Source organism: Silurus meridionalis, chromosome 4 (genome assembly GCF_014805685.1).
Source record: "Silurus meridionalis isolate SWU-2019-XX chromosome 4, ASM1480568v1, whole genome shotgun sequence".
In the NCBI taxonomy this organism is placed as follows: Eukaryota; Metazoa; Chordata; class Actinopteri; order Siluriformes; family Siluridae; genus Silurus; species Silurus meridionalis.
The window spans coordinates 2,776,442-2,789,385 of NC_060887.1; the positions used below are offsets into that span (position 1 = coordinate 2,776,442).

The 12,944-nt window shown below is 37.9% G+C and overlaps 1 long non-coding RNA gene across 1 annotated transcript; it reads left to right on the top strand.

Annotated features, from left to right (window-relative positions):
- Positions 1 to 9,751: 9,751 nt before the first annotated feature.
- LOC124384815 lies at positions 9,752 to 11,254 on the top strand. The gene is made up of 3 exons (XR_006925626.1): positions 9,752 to 9,812; positions 10,257 to 10,472; positions 11,225 to 11,254. It is a non-coding gene; the product is annotated as an uncharacterized LOC124384815 (long non-coding RNA).
- Positions 11,255 to 12,944: the final 1,690 nt, after the last annotated feature.

The window sequence follows — 12,944 nt, forward strand, 5'->3', positions numbered from 1 at the left end:
GAAAAAGGACCAATGAAGAGCAAGAGCCTGACCAGAGGAGGCGGAGCCTACAGTTCAAAAGCAGCCACCTGAAGTGACCACTGTTTGCTGATGTAAGTTAACAATAGATTAAATGAAAAGGTGTATAAGCTATCATGATAAATTATATATCATTCTAAAGGTCTAAGCCTCAAGCATCAATTTTAGATCACTGTTTTCCAATAGAACGCTTATAACAAATGTATTACCTAAATTTGTGTAAACAATACACACAAACAACATGCATAAAAAAACAGTACTTGCACTATAATTGTAATAACGAGTTACAAACGCATCCAAACGCACAATTGCTGCAAATTCCTGTTTATTTTGTAAGATAAGGTTCCACTGAACAACATACCGTAGAGCATTTTTTGTCTTTTGTTTGTTTTTTTTTGTATCAGTTTTAGAGTAACTTTCGCATAAAGAACGACATCTTGGTGGTAAAAAAATAAATATTTCTGGTAGAATATAGTGTTAAAAAACAAATGAGAGTAACCACTAAAAAAAGACAAAGACAGGTAGAATCTTATCAGTGATACAACTGAACTCTGCAGGTGTTTGTGGAGACGTTTTGCTTTGCACCACCTTTCATTTCCAGTCTTTTATTTTCAGCCAGTAGCAGTGTGGAAACAACATGTTCCATAGAAAATGTAGCCAATGAGTGCAGGATTTTAACGATACATGGGAGGTTTTTATTCCCCGTGTGGGCGAGTTCTTAGTTTTATTCATCTTTAGAAGCTCTTAGTGGAGAAAGAGCGCGTGACGTGCACTGTGACGCACCTGGCAGGAAGTGGAATGCAGCTCTTTCAGCTCGTGATAACTGAGCTTTGTTTACAAGAAATAAAAAAGAAAAGAAAAAGTGGACAGTAAAAAAAAGTTGTTTTATTAAAGATTTCATGAAGGATCACGGATGACGAAAATATTCTTGTGTGGAATGACGACAGGGACCTGGTGATCTGCATGTGGATGGAAAATCTGAGTCTATTTTACATCTGTGAGGGAGAAAAGGACCAGAAATATTCTCAGATAAATGTTTTTGGAATTTTAATGATATCTTCATAAAATGTTAAATATACATACATGATACATGTGACTTTTAACCCAGTACTTTATTCAAGTACATCATTTATATAGAAACACGGTACACAGAGTATTGCATGATGGATTCTCTACATAAACATAAAAATATTGTTATTCATAACCATAAAGAATTTTTCTTTTCCACAAGAATGAAAGTGTTGAAAACCAGCTTCTGGCACTTAAAGGTATCTATAGTGTTGATGTTTATGTCTTCAGTGTGTAAGACGATACAAGCACATTATTACTGCATGATACGCTTTTATCAAATAAACATATAATATCATTAGTGTGATCTGAGCAGCTTTCATTTCATTTAGTAAATTATTTTACACAACACACCTTTAACATGTACAGAAATGATCAGATTGTAGACTGTATTCATTATGCAGAAATAAAACATGCAGCTTTGTTCTATTATTTATTTATTTATTTTATATGCAGGACCCATGAAGAACTGCATCAGACACGTCACAACCACGACTGCTAAAAGACCTCGAATCGATGCTGCACAGCACAAACACAACAAAACACAATCCTCATCGCTTGTGCATTGAAACTCTTCATGATGCCAGTTATGATTTATTATCTACTAACTGGGTTTCTGCACTACTTAAAGGGAGTTGTAAACTTCCTGGTCTGACAGATGAGGAAAAATCGATCACATCTGTGTTTTGTGTAAACAAGGTCAGTTATTATCTTCTGTTTTATTTAGTTTGCACAAAATTCAAACAACTTTATTGTTTAGCTGTGGATTTGAGTTTTCTCATTTGTAAAAGTGAATTCAGTGCCCTGATGTTCTAATTCTAAATCTAAGTCTAATAGTTTTCCTAAACCTGGTCTACAGTTTAGTCTTAACTCCTTAATGTTTGTTTTATATACCTGATTTGAGTACATGTTTGATTTAGTTGGATATTTGATGATCCTTTTCTTTCGTTTTATTTAGTCCTTAGCAGAGACGTTTCTGTCTGTGATTTTGGACAAAATCTAAGCAGAGAAAGAGTCTATGAGACATGAACTCCTGCAGTCTCTCTGTCGGGTTTATGTAGCCTTATGTGAACAGTGAGAAGACTCTCATAAAGCTCATGCCCTCGCCTACAGACTTCTTAAAGAAGGTGAGATTATATTGACATTTCATTACATATCTACTAAAAATGATTCAGACAATAATACAAAGAAGCAAAATTTGTCTGGTTCTTGTTTTTGTATTCTTTCTATACAGTGTATTTTAAGTCTGTGGTATTGTTTTGTTTCTTTGCAGACTTTCCTGAAGCCCCTAAATTAATAATGGTCATAGTGACATTGGTAACATTGCATTAATGTAATAATATCTGATAGCCATTAGAGGGCACTCTCGTGCTGCATGTGGGTGTGTTTGCAGTGCAGAGTAAACGAGTAAAAAACGCTGTGCAGTCATGTCTCCGGTTCTTTCTGCGCATGCTCCGAACTTAATGGTATAATATGTGTTTTATAGCATAATGATGCAAACAACAGTATTTACATTTATCACATTACTGTGCTGGAAAACAATACAAATTAAATAAAAAAGAAGAAAAAGTGTAGAAGAAGAAAAGCAGGACAAAGACAGAGGTAATGTGATGTAATGAATGGTGATGATCATATAAATAAACTCAGTTTAGTAAAAGTTTGTGAATAAACTTTATATTGGTCCAGTTTTTAAAGTTTATTCTAAAAGTTATAAATAGTGTAATAAGTGGAAAAGAAATATGAGTCAGTTCATGTCACACAGATTTTTATTTATTTTTCATTTCAATTCAGTGTCATTACAAAATAGGTTTAAATTTGTAGAGATTTTATTTGGACAAACATATCAGACAAAAGAAATCAGCAACATATATTGGTCATCGTGTATCAGTCGACCTCTAGGTGTGAGTTTAAATGATATGCTCAGTTGTATGTATGAGATAATTGTAGTCTCTGCGTCTCTCAGAGAGACAGAGACTGTCTGGACGGTGAGACGCCACTAAGCGTTAATATTATAATAATTACACTGATCTATTAGAGACGCTTATCAGAAAAGTCCGAATCAAATCCACTCACAAGTGCAGCAGATTCATGTGATGTGAAATAATGTCCTAATGGCAGCAGCATTATACAGTCATATATATATTTCTATAAAAGAGCTCTGATACGGATTTCAGTCTTAAGAAGAACATCTTCAGATTTTTCTCGTCCTGGTATCATAAGTGTAGATAAACATAGGTTGTGTTTAATTGACAGCCCTGATGAAGTCTGATGATCTGAAGAGGGTGGAGCTGAGACTTCAGACAGCAGACGGACTTCTGAGGAGGAACATCAGCACCACACGAGAGGTTAGAGGTCACCCAACCTGTAATTCATCCTGGAGGAATTAAGTGTGATTAGAGAGATAGCCATTTAAATGTAAGTGTGTGTGTATGTGTGTATGTGTGTGTGAGTGTGAGTGTACAGTTCAGTGAAGTGCTGTTACACCTTCAGGACAGACTTCTGGCTTCAACACACTCCTCCTATATATATATATATATATATACTGTATATATAGAGATTATCGGTTGTTTGTACAGGATGAAGGCACTATAAAATTTTAATCACAGTCAATCACAATCTATCTCTCTATTATTGAATATTTTCCATGTAGTGAATACAAGGAGGAGAAGAAACAAGAAAAACAGAGATCAAAATTAAATAAAACTTAAGCAAATAAAGATTAATAATATTTATACAGAATTAAGCAAAAAAGCATGCCTGACCCTGCCACTAGAGGGCAGTGTGAGACTGACTTGAGGATGTGACCTGTGAGTTACAATTCATCTGTTTCTATAACCAACTGCAGTTATGATGATGATAATAATAAGAATTATAAGTATTTTGGGGCTGTTATGAATTGTTCAAATCTTCCTCTACCTCTCCTTTATTAGTGTAGTTACTGATAGAAAAAGTGAAAAGATTTTAAAACAACTTTCATGCAAAAGATCTTGTGGCTCAATTAGATGAGATTTGCCTCTGGTTTGAGATTTTACTTGACTTAAAAAAAAAAAAAACATTAACACTTTTCTTTCACGTGAACAAGCTTTTTTTTTCACAAGACTTTGTCTTACACTTCCAGTGACTGTAGCTGAAGCAGAAAGAAGCTTTTTAAAACTGAAACTGATGAAATCATACCTGAGATCCACCATGTCACAAGAGCACCTCAGCAGCCTCGCTGTCATAAACATCAACCATACAAGTGCTGGTCAGATTTGCAACGATGATGTAATTGATGACTTTGCACCAAACAAAGCAAGAAAGATCTGTTTTTAGGGAAATGACTTTGTAGTGAAAAATGTATTTAATTTGTTTGTTGTGTGAATTGCCAATTTATTATTATTTATTTTCATATTGTGTTTATGTATTTATTTGTAAATGTATTTACTGTAAATTCTTATTAAAGATAAAGTAAGTGCAGATTGTTGTTAGTTATTTATCTTTTAGGTGGCAGGATGGGGCAGGTCATGACGTGGAAAGGAGACTCTCTGCTTGCAGGCTTCCTGTGACGTAGCTTCCTGTGTTTGACTGTGTTTTTAAACAAACTTTACTATTTATCTCTCCTTTTTTCCTCTTTTAATAATCCTAAATTGTTTTTGTCGTCCTGACTTGTGCCTGTAGTTAGTTAACTCGACTATCACTAGTGTTGACTATATTCATTCCCTCTCACTTTATCACATCTCTGTATCTTAACTCTATCTGCTATTATAAGCACTATGCCGGCTGTGTGTCTGCCTTTGAGCACAGGTGAGAACTCGTTCGATGTCCAGCTGTGAGAGCGGAAAGCGGCGCTGGAAACATCCCGGCGGACGCTCACTCGTCCCAGGTAAATTCGGTTGAACCTAACGCCCCAGCACCTCAACTCGCGTGTTTCTCTGCCCAGGTCCAGCGCACCTACAACGTGGCCCGCCCAGGTATCGTTCACTCCGGCACCGGTGCACCACGGACCCTGGATGCTGCAGCAGCGGAAGACACGAGCCAAGCCCCGGTCGAAGACATCTCCCCCGCTTCGCCACTCTCTGCAAAACGGAACGTCATACTGTGATTCTTGGAGATTCCATCGTCCGCATGTCCGCGCTACCGGAGACAAAGGTAAGGTGCACACTCGCTGTTTTCCTGGTGCTCGTGTTTTTGATGTCGCTGTGCAGGTACCCGCGATCCTGTCATTCCGATTCAAATCTGTCCGATTGAAAGATTTGGCGGTGGACTTTTAACATGAGACGTTATCTAAGCTGATGTGATGTTCACAATCCGAATGACTTTGTGACCTGCACTTTGTGTATATTTTCTGAAAGGAATGATAAATGGGCCGATTCGAGATCTGATACGGATGCCAGGTGAAGAGGAGGTGGAGAAACAAACAGCAATGATCAATAGACTGGAAAGCTTACCGAACAAAAGTCCAGCAGGGGCGCCGCTTAACTGGTGTGTGTTTCTACAGAGAAACACTACAGGAGCTAATGTAGAGTCGCGCCGTCACCATCTCTGTGACGTAGCATCCCTGATTGGTGCAACAATCTTTTTAATCCACCAATGAAACGTCATAGTCAAATGTCATGCTGTCATAGTAACATGAAAACATTGTAAGTCTACTATTGAATCGAAGGCCGTTGTTGAGACCAGACGTGAAAACAAGTGCGTTAGAATAATCTTAGAACATCAGCAGCGATGGTGAGAAAATAAATAAATCTACAGTATCTACAGCATCAACTTGTGTCTCATCGTCTCTCTACATACCGTAGATGTGAAGCTTTGGCTTTTCCAAACCTTTTTTTTTTTTTTTCCTGCTTCATTGTTCCTTTACATTTCTCCTGAGTTTTCTCACTTCTCATGGAGTGAGAAAAGAAGAGAAAGAAGTGGATCATTAACTCTTTTGTTTACTGCAGTAGGAATGTTCACTTTAAAACTGCAACAACATACAGAAATATCCATCCTCATTTCTTCAATTACACTAAATATTGACAAATATATATTCTGTATATGTTCTAGATCTGTATTGAGCAAGTATCAGAGAGAACATTAAATATGATGTCAAATGTAGTGACAGACATTTTCATGTTGTTCTAATCAACAGTATTGGGTGACCTACGTTCCTGTGGTGGTGAACATGACTGCGAGTTCTCCAGAAGAACAAATGCTGGTAATGTACAGTTCAAACACACACTGTTTTTCACACAGAATAAACTAAAGCCCATCACTTCCTCATCACCTAAACACACTGTTCATTTAGATTTTACTTACGGCAGCCAAACGGCTCATTTTGTAAACTCCTTGATCACTTACTCTGTCTTTAAGGGAACTAAACGAAGAGGAATGAATGAAAAGGACATGGCTCTGATTTGATTAAACAGAGTGAAGGTTATTCATGAGTATATCAGAATTGTACAAATCAATTAAACTACTTACTCTATGAACTCTATTTGAACAAAATCATTACTGAGTTTGAACCAAAATGATATCTGTATGCTAATGTGTGCTAATCAGGAAATACGTTCTACCTACCTTTACTAGCCTGACTTTAAAATCCCACCCCTGTCTGGCCTGCACTTCCTCCCTCACTCTGCCCTGTCTTTCCCTCCTGCATTGCCTGAGTTTCTCTCACCCACATTACTTCACCCACATTACTTCACCTACATTACCATACCTAACTGTGCTATATGTAATGAGGCACACAGGGACAAGGTAGAGACTTGGAGGTTGTTCATGTAGTTGTGGGAAAGGTCAGTCATGTGTGCCCTGGTGCTTTGAATTTGTCCCTGTGTGTCCTTTTATAGCTGCAGGTTTCAAATACTGTTTACGTTAACCTTCAAATAGCTTTAGCATTTTGTGATTTTTATGCAAACGATATGTTGTTTGTGTTACAGTATTATTACAGTGCTCCAGTACATGTGGTGCCTCCTCAGCAGTACTCAGTCCATCCCACAGGATTCAATACATGCTACACTCTACTCCTGGACCTACTACCCCAACAAATGGTAAGTTCATCATGCCTTTCCAGTCATCCTTACAAAAAGCCTGGTTTTCTTGTAGGATGTTATGATCCTCACATGTTGGTCTTTAATTGAAACTGATACTGTTCTTATTAGTGTCTGCTGCAGGGATGTTCTACTATAATGATCAGGCTGTACAACCAGACTCCATTCCCAATGGTCCCTCCACTGCAGCAACATCCATCTACCAAGAGGAAGAGGAAACTGCGTGTGCTTACTCTTTGTTTCAGTACTGGTTTATATACTGAGTAATGAATCTATTTATCTCTGATCATGTGCTATTTATTTCCCATTAAGATCGTTGTCCGAGATCCTAACCAGGACAACAAGGACATCATGGAGGAGATCATATCAGAAGCTGGCAGGAGTCGGAAGCCCACTCTGCCAGTGGGAAATGTCTTTTCCGTCCCTATGCCTCTGCAGGTAACAGTCACACACATTCATAGAGGAAGCAGATTCTTCTGGCTAATAGCTCACCAGTCTTCCTCCTTATATTTGCCTGTATTACCATTTCCTTTTCACTATTTTTACTCATGTGTGCAATCTGTTTTCCTAATTCTGATTATCTCACACTTTCCACCTCAAATCCCAGCAACTGGACCAAGTGGTGGAAAATGAGCGTGGTGACCACTGTACCTCGGAAAACTCGTACATTAATGCACTCGAGGTCAAAGTACCACTGTAGCTGTGAAAGGAAGGAGGAAGACAGTGAACAATGACTTACTTGGTCGGCTACTGTTTAGATACAAGCCGTTGTAGCGTGTTGAGTCTGGGTGAAGGGAGAGCTCACTAACTCCAGTTACAACAGAAATCATATAAGCACAGACAGGTTTCCAAAACTCCTGCTTTTTTATTTTTGTTTGCAACAGCGTTATGGGTTAGTCAAAGAAACCTAAAAATGAGCATCAGAAAATAAAAAGCCTCGGTCTCCACACACGCAGTAATACCGGAAGTATGCAGTGGGATCAATTTCGGGGACGACGGCTGAACTGGAAGAACGGCTGCGATGGAGAAACTAGCGCTAGAGCCACATCCGGAGCATCAGGTGAGTCTGTAGTGAATGTAGTCTGTGTCCTTTTTCAGCTCTCTCCTGTGTTCATGTTGTGAAAATTCAAAGCAGGTTGTGATTGTAGGTGTTGTTCTTGAAACTAAATTCAGTTTAATGCATGAGCATTTTTAGTCATGACACATCATGTCTCTTGTGTTTCAGTAAAACTGGACGCAGTGCCAGACTCGACTACAAACAAGCCTGCGCTTATCAGAGGAGGAAATGGAGAAACGCCCATACACATTGGTTATTATCTTGTTACCGTCACATAATCGTGGTGGGTTCGTGTGCAGGAGGCCTCGCATTGCGTGGAGGAACTGGACCAGGGCGGGATGCTGTACGTTGTTGTTCTGGGTGTGAGACCACGCTGAGCAAACCAGATCACACGTGACCACATAACTGAAAAAAGGAAAGTGTTTTGTCATACTAGTTGAAAAAGGTTCTTTTGTGTTCAAGTCATTGCTGTGTTTCTTCACTTTAGAGCCAAAAGGAAGTGGAGGTCTTATGGAGGGACTCTAAACTGAGCTGGGCTGATTTTCTTCCTGAAACCGTGGATGGGAACAACTTCATTACTGAGCAGGTGAGCTGTTGGCTGCACACTAGATTTAGACTCCACTGGAAGATCTGGACCAAACAGGATCCAGTGGGCAGTAGATTTTCTACTACTTGAGTAATAATAATAGAAGAGCTGAGTAAAAGTGACAGCATAGTTATTTTATGAAATCATTTCGCTTGAAAATTGATTTGAAATATTATTGTTTATGTCTGATCTAATCGCTTGGCTCGGCATATTTTTGGCTGGTTACAGAGGGCTTTTAAAAATGAGCAATAATCAATATGGGTTAAAATCATACTGTAATAATTTCATTTGTTAGAATAAGAACATTGTCCGTGAACTCAAATGGCAGCTTGTCTGATCAGAAAAGAGAAAAGTGTTTGTGTTTGTGGTGTGAAAAGCAGTGTGTTGGTTGGGTAGACTTGATGCAGTTTTATTTCTAAACCAGCACAAATGCTGCCTTTAAGAAGAACATCTTCAGAGGGTTTTTCTCGTCCTGGTATCATAAGTGTAGATAAACATAGGTTGTGTTTAATTGACAGCCCTGATGAAGTCTGATGACCTGAAGAGGTGGAACTGAGACTTCAGACAGCAGACGGACTTCTGAGGAGGAACATCAGCACCACACGAGAGGTTAGAGGTCACCCAACCTGTAATTAATCCTGGAGGAATTAAGTGTGATTAGAGAGATAGCGATTTAAATGTGTATGTGTATGTGTGTGTGTGTGTGTGTGTGTGTGTGTGTGTGTACTGAAAAATGTATTTAATTTGTTTGTTGTGTGAATTGCCAATTTATTATTATTTATTTTCATATTGTATTTATGTATGTGTGTCTGCCTTTGAGCACAGGTGAGAACTCGTTCGATGCCCAGCTGCGAGAGCGGCGCTGGAAACATCCCGGGCGGACGCTCACTCATCACATGTAAATTCGGGTTGAACCTAGCGCCCCAGCACCTCAACTCCGCGTGTTTCTCTGCCCAGGTCCAGCGCACAACGCGCCCGCCCGGTATCGCTCACAAGGCATCTGAAAATGTCAAAACCTGTGCTTGACTCTTTCAGAGAGACATCAAATGTTCCAGGTCTTCCTTTCTGCTGGGTCAGTCAGTCCTCCAGCATTGCAAATAAAAGATGGCTCAGCATTTTACTTGCAGCTTTACAGTGAGCAAGTTACAGTGAGAAGGTTAAGATTCCAGTAGATGTTCAGTACAATGGCCTTGCTTACAGGAAGGCCAGTTTTTGTCATGAAGTATGATGAGTCAGTGGAGTTTGGTGAACTTCTGCTGATTTTTGTTAAGGATGATTCAGCTCTTCATTTTCTCATGAGAGTTTATGATGCTGAATTTATTTCTTACTACCACATGTACTCAGTAAAAAAAGACAGAGTGCAGACTCATCAGTGAACTGATTGACTTGTGGCCATTGTCATCTTATGTGAAAAATGGTTACCAGATTATTCCACTGAAGCACAGCATCTTGTCAGACTGAATGCCTTCATTTCATTGGACCAGAAACCAAACTCTTTGTGTGTGTGTCTTCACAGATATTGCTGAATCACAGCTGCTAAAGAACATAGGGGATGTGATAGCAGGAGTGCTTCCGGACCTTCCTGATCAACTTGTTAAGTCCGTTGAAGATACTTTAAAAACACTTTGTGCGGCAACCACAGATGATTTAAAGAACATCACAGAAAACGATTTGCTGCCAGTGTTAAAGCCCATACAAGCACGAAGACTGGTTGCTGCCTGGACCCAAAATAGTGAGTATAGAACAATGTCACCACACCACCCAATGGCACACTTGTTAACATGGTGTTAAGGTTAGAATATGAATTTTTATGAGTCTAATGATGATGTGATCATCATTATTTCCTGAATAAATAAATGTTGTTATTATGCAATAGGAGGCTGTTTTAAAAATTTCAGCTCAGAAGCTCAGCCAGTAAGATGATTCATCCTATAATGGATGTAACTATTGAAGATGGATCCTGCCTTAATTGGTAATAAGAACTAAATACATGGCTTGATTAATTATTGTGCCAAATACAGCTTCCAAAAAGAAACTTTACCAACTTATTTTATTATACATTGACATAGATCAATATTTATCATTTTCAGTTTTAATTTAAAATTTTCCCTTTTATTTCCAATCTTATTGTTAAATAATTACTTTTTATGTAATATTTTTATTTGGCACATTATTTACTTTATCAAGCCATTTTTTATTTGTTTACTGCCAATATTGGCAGCGTCCATCCTCCAATTTGTTTCAAGTATCTGCATTATATATATAACTGACATTGAAGCCCTTCACCTCCACCATCTGCCTGATGTTTGGCAGTTACTGCTTTAACACACACTACCCAGTGGAGCTACGATCAACACTGGAGTTTCTCCAACGCTAATATTCTGTTTTTATGAACACCTTTTTTGGATTTAACGTATCAATTTGATATCCATCTCAGGTTGTTCATTTTCTCAATCTTTCTCTCACTCTATTTTTTCCATAAAGGTGTTTCTTTTCCATAAATCCTGAGATGTGATAAAGGTGTGTTACAGACTCTACAGATGTTTTTGTTGTTGAAACAATTGTTACACTTCTGAATGTCAGTGAAAAGTTTTTAACAATTTGGAGTTTTACTAAACAAGATTTGTTAAAGTACCTGTTCATTTTTTTTGCTTGTTAGTTCCAGGAGTTTCTTAGATGATAATTTTCCTACAGTAATTGTGCATTCTAATGATGTAAAAAGGGGCTGCATGTACATCACTAGCTAGCATTTTATAAATCAAACACTTCTGTAAAGTTTTCCTTTTTTCAGTTACATGATGCAGTTTGAAGATGTAGAGTTTCAGCTTTACTGCACAGTTCTGTGTGTAAAATAAGTCAAAGTCATTTTTTTCCAGGAATTTCTTGAATTCAGATTTTATTGAAATAGAAAATAGTTTATTTTCCTATAACTGCATTTGCATATTTTAAAATAAGGAACATTTAACTTGTTTGAACATTTTTGTAGTTTAAACAGCAGCAATAACACTTAAAGCACTACACTACAGAAACAATATAAAAGAAAGTTTTCTACATTTCTCTAATGCTGTCGAGTAACACAGTTTACAGGCCTAAGAATGTAACACTAGCTTCAAAATCACAACCTTGTTTCTGCCTGGTGTCAAACCAGGGACCGTGATGACCACTACACTACAGAAACTACCGCAGGGAAAAGCTTCTTGGTCACTGTTTGCACTTTTGCATACATTCGCAGTTGCAGTAGAGCAGGAGAATGAACCGGTTTGCTGAGAAGTTCAAAACAACTCACGTTCTTCTAGCATAGAAGCAGTCTTGCTTTTATTTGCTTCCTGAACATTGTTGTGTATTAGATGAATGTCATCATAGACAGCAAAACATTTCAAAATCACTTAGCTGCTTCTTCTTCTTATTATTATTATTATTATTATCCAACTCTTTTTTATTGATGCATTCAAACAGAAAGACACTCAGGCGAGAAAGACAATGGAACAGTGTTTAATTTAGTCCAACAACAAGAAATTGGTCTCTCTTTTAAGTTATACATATAATCACAATCATGAATGTGAGCATCAAGAACAGGAGAAAAAAAAAAAAACATTAAACACTAATAAAACATTAACACTCTAAGATATATGTTTTCTTTCTCCTTTCTACATCTACCAAGAAGTCAGGGCAAGAGGAAGAGCTCAAAAGGCTAAACAAAGAGAACAGGATTTTCCTGTTTCTCTTATGTGATAAGAATGGTTGCCAGGTGGTGTAAAACTTTTCCGTAATACCAAGTAATGTAAATCTGATCTTTTCTATTTGAATAAACTGAGACAGGTCATGTATCTAATGAGAAGAACTGGGTGGGTGAGGATTCTTCCAGTTCAGTAATATAAGTCTCTTTGCTACTATTAAACAAAAGGCGAGCATGTTTGATTGTAAGGAGGACAAGGAGGGATTTGTGGGGTTGAGTCCAAATAATGCTATTAGGGGACATGGTTTAATATCTAAAATGAAGTATTCAGAGATTGATTTAAAAATTGATGTCCAGAAAGAGGTCAAGGCTGGGCAAAGCCAAAAAGTATGATAAAGAGTAGCCGGACCCGCCGACACCGATCACAAGTTGGATCCAAACCAGGGTTAATTTTAGATAGTTTAGTCTTTGTCCAATACACTCTATGCAACAATTTAAACTGTATTAACGAATGACAGGCGCATATAG